This window comes from Stomoxys calcitrans, chromosome 4, assembly GCF_963082655.1.
Source record: "Stomoxys calcitrans chromosome 4, idStoCalc2.1, whole genome shotgun sequence".
Lineage (NCBI taxonomy): Eukaryota > Metazoa > Arthropoda > Insecta > Diptera > Muscidae > Stomoxys > Stomoxys calcitrans.
In genome coordinates, this window is record NC_081555.1 from 179,023,425 (window position 1) to 179,027,941 (window position 4,517).

The 4,517-nt window shown below is 37.7% G+C and overlaps 1 long non-coding RNA gene across 1 annotated transcript in view; it reads right to left on the minus strand.

The window, feature by feature from the left end:
• Nucleotides 1-319: 319 nt before the first annotated feature.
• The window catches only part of LOC106084805 (uncharacterized), a 5,278-nt gene continuing 1,080 nt past the window's right edge, over nucleotides 320-4,517 (minus strand). Inside the window, exons 2-3 of the long non-coding RNA XR_001220869.2 lie at nucleotides 796-884; nucleotides 320-412 (exon numbers count right to left, since the gene is read on the minus strand). This is a non-coding gene — a long non-coding RNA (uncharacterized LOC106084805). The remainder of the gene's footprint in view (nucleotides 413-795; nucleotides 885-4,517) is intronic.

The following is a 4,517-nucleotide window of genomic DNA, read 5'->3' on the forward strand; positions in this document are numbered from 1 at the left end:
GTGTACCGTCTTTGATGTGGCAGGCAAACCAAGCAAGGGGACTATCGATTTTCCAATTAATGACATACAAAATCAATTAAGATCACTCGATCTGAGGGACCAACAACTGTCAAAAGGAGGCTTCAGAGAGTATCTCCTTTGTATGGGAAAACATGTCATTGCCATATTCCTAACAAAAAAAAAAAAAAAACCCCCAAACAGAAAAGTGAAGTACCTACCCATTTACCTTCGCCAGACAAAATGACAAAAACCACAAATTGTTGGTTTTAGGCTTTTATGAGAGAATTTTATTGTTTGAAATTTGAATGTTCCCCTCTTGCGCCACCATGCTACTCCTACTCCACCAGCTCACATTGATGTTGATGCGTTGAAATTGTTTTGGACTTTTACGGTTTGTTTTGTGTCATAAAACCTGAAAAAGGTGTCGATTTTAGAACACATCATTAGAATGAATGGCGGGTAGAAAGAATCAAATAAAATAAAATTTAATTAAAAACCAACAACAACAACGACAACATCAACACAAGATAAAATCGAAATGATTAAAATTGTAACAGAAATAATTTTCTATGTGGGTTTACTGCTGCGTTTCCTGCGGCAGTCAATCCGCCTGTCTGTCATGAACGTTCATTTCAGAACATTTGCGTAAATCAACGTAAATCTCATCAAAATTAAAATCAGTGACAAAAATTTCCATTTTTGGTCTAGAATCTGCTTTTGAATGATGCTGTGATGACGTTGTTCTTTTTATTGGTTCTTCTATAATTTCATTGAAATGTTGGTGTAGAATGTCACCGAATGACAGTTTCATTATTGGGCGGCTTTATGGCAAAAACATTTAATGGAAACTCTGTTGCGACCATTTGGATTTTCATATGTTCAACCTTAAGCAGAAGAAAATAAACAAATTATGGTTCATTTCGGACCATCCATAGTTGAACTGAGTATTGGAGACCATAGTAGAAGTCATCGCGTAAAATTTCAGCCAAATCTAGTAAGAATTGCGCACTTTAGAGGCTGAAGAACTAAAATAGGGAGATCGGTTTATAGAGTAGCTGTATTAGGCTATAAACCGATTCATGCCATATTCGACACGTATGTTAAAAGTCATGGGAGAAGCCGTTGTACAAAATTTCAGCCAAATCGGATAATACTTGCGCCCTTTAGAGGCTCACGAAGTCAATATCCCATATCGGTTTTTATTGCAGCTATATTAGGTTATGGACCGATTTGGACTATTCTTAGCACAGTTGTTGAAAGTCATAACAAAACACGTCGTGCTAAATTTCAGCCTAATCGGAAATGTGCTAGACGCACTCTAGACGCTCAAGAAGTCGAGACCCCAGATAGGTTTATACGACTGCTATATCAGGTTATATACCGATGTCAACCATACTCAGCAGAGTTATTGTAAGTCATAATAAAACACATCTTTACCAAGGTGGTGAACAAGTCCCAACAATGTACAAACGATCTGGTACTCTGCCTTATCTAAGGGCTTGGGAAAATCTTCACCTGGTGTCATGAGGCCTGCCATTCAATACAACAGCTGCCAGCATAAAGGAACGTAAACAAGCTTGACAATGACAATAAATTCACGATTTGAACATATACTCCTCACTTTCCCTTGAGTTATTTGTCTCACTTCTCTTTTAATGTTTAAAATGTTTAAATAAACGAAAATAGTTGGTAATAACAAATTGTTTTAAAATTACTCCTATTCCATAATCACACAAAGCCATTACTTCAGCGGATGAGGATTCGTCATAGACGCTTCATTTGTTTCATCATGCCTTCTCAATAATTTAATGAATTTTTTAATTTAAATGAAATTTTTATTAGCTGCTCACAATTTGAACAGTTAATTTTGTCATAAATGGCCCTGAACAAAAATTCATCTATGCCAGTTCAATCAATTTAAGCATATTTCCCTGCAAAAGACTCATCGTATTTGGAATGTTAAGTGCTGGCACCTTCGAAAGCTCATGCTGATGGCAATGATGATGCCACAGTCGATGCTGATGATGCAGCCACTGCTGGAGTAGCTTCGGATGCTGCCAAAAGAAATGTGGAAACGAAAATACAAAATCTAAATTGCGTTATTAAATTGACGCAAAATTATGATGATAAGGAAACGGCGAATTACTATAGAGGAGAGCAATCGAAGAAGAAAACAAAAAAAGAAAAAGAGAATAAAATAAAAAAATAAAAAAAAACAGACTCTAAACAATTTCTACTCAAGATGGAATCTGCAAATGTCGAACGGATATTGAGGAAATTGAAAAATATGCAAAATAAATAATGTTTCTGTGGGGGTGGGTGGGCATCGGGGGGATGGATGGTTGGTTGTCTTCTTGTGATAGGTTTTCCCATTGCCCTTATAGAATGATGGTAGCAGTTCGTCGGAAAGCTAGTCAAGCATCAGACTGCCACCTACAACCAGTTGGCAAGAAAGAACAAACATCAATTTCAAGATGGAAATGTGTGTCAAAACTGTGGCAACAAAAACTGTTTATCGGTGGATGGATGCTTGATGACTGCTGACTGAATGACTGACTGGTGCCTTAATCAGAAGAGCTGACTTTTGGATGAAAATGGAAAAAAATGAAGATTCATGACCAGTGTTGCCGCTGAGTGAAATACTTCTTAGCTGAAGATTTAGAAAAAAAACTCCCATATAAAGTTGTGAAAAGTATTTCACTTAATACAACAGAGCTGGCAAACTATCGATAATCGCAACATTCGATATTTTCGCTATTTCCAATAATAAATATCAATAGTAGCCATATTAACGCTAATTTCCTATCACCAATATTTCGAACGAAAATAAGAAGTAACAAGTAAGAGCGTGCTATGTTCGGCCGGGCCGAATCTTATATACCCTTCACCATGGATCGTATTTGTCGAAATCTTTGCACAGTATCTCTTTTTAGGCAAACAAAGAATAATGAATAAGAACTGTTATGCTATTGGAGCTATATCAAGTTATAGTCCGATTCGGACCATAAATGAATTGAATGCTGAACATAGGCGGACATGCTAACCTCTGCGCCACGGTGGTCTCTATACAAAATTTCAAAAGGCTAGTTTTCCGTGTTAGCGTGATTTCTACAGGAGGTTGGACGGACATGGTTAGATCGACCAGGAATATATATACCTTATGGGGTCATAGATCAATATGTCAAGGTGGTAGGTATAACAAGTAAAAGCGTGCTAAGTTCGAATTTTATATACCGTCCACCATGGATCGCATTTGTCGAGCTCTTGCCACGGTATCTCTTTTAAGGCAAACAAAGGATAAACGAAAAGAATTGCTATGTTATTGGAACAATATCAAGTAATGGTTCATTTTGGACCATAATTGAACTGAATATTGGAGACCATTGTATAAAATTTCAGCCAAATCTAGTAAGAATTGCGCACTTTAGGGGCTGAAGAAGTAAAATAGGGAGTATGGTTTATAGGGGAGCTATATTAGGCTATAAACCGATTAATTCCATATTCGACACGTATATTAATTGTCATGGGAGAAGCCGTTGTACAAATTCAGTTGTACAAATTCAGCCAAATCGGATAATAATTGCGCCTTTTAGAGGCTCACGAAGTCAATACCCCAGATCGGTTTATATGACAGCTATATCTGGTTATAAAAGGATTGGAACCATACTTGGCACAGTTGATGAAATTTATAATAAAACACCTCATAAAAAATTTCGGCTAAATCGGATAATAATTGCGCCCTTTAGAGGCTCAAGAAGTCAAGACCCCAGATAGGTTTATATTTGCAGCCATTTCAGGTTATGGGCCGATTTGAACGATTTATAACACAGTTGTTGGAAGTCATAACAAAACACGTCGTGCGAAATTTGAGCCAAATCGGATAGGAATTACGCCCTCTAGTGGCTCAAGAAGTCAAGACCCCAGATCGGTTAATATGGCAGCTATATCAGGTTACAGACCAATTTGAACTATTCTTAGCACAGTTGTTGGAAGTCATAACAAAACACCTCATGCAAAAGATCAGACAAATTGGATAATAATTGCGCCCTCTAGCGGCTCAAGAAGTCAAGACCCAAGATCGGTTAATATAGCATCTAGATCAGGTTATGGACCGATTTGAACGATTCTTAACACAGTCGTGCAAAATTTCATTCCAATCAGATAAGAATTGCGCCTTTTAGAGGCTCAAGAAATCAAGACCCAGGATCGGTTTATATGACAGCTATATCAGGTTATGGACCGATTTAAACCATACTTGGCACAGTTGTTGGATATCGTAACAAAGCACGTCGTGCAAAATGTTATTCCAATCGGATAAGAATTGCGTCCTCTAGAGGCTCAAGAAGAACATGGCCCATTTACAATCCCAACCGACCTACACTAATAAGAAGTATTTGTGCAAAATTTCAAGCGGCTAGCTTTATTCCTTCGAAAGATAGCGTGCTTTTGATAGACGGACGGACGGACTGACCGACGGACGCACAGAAGGACGGACATGACTAGTTCGACTGAAAATG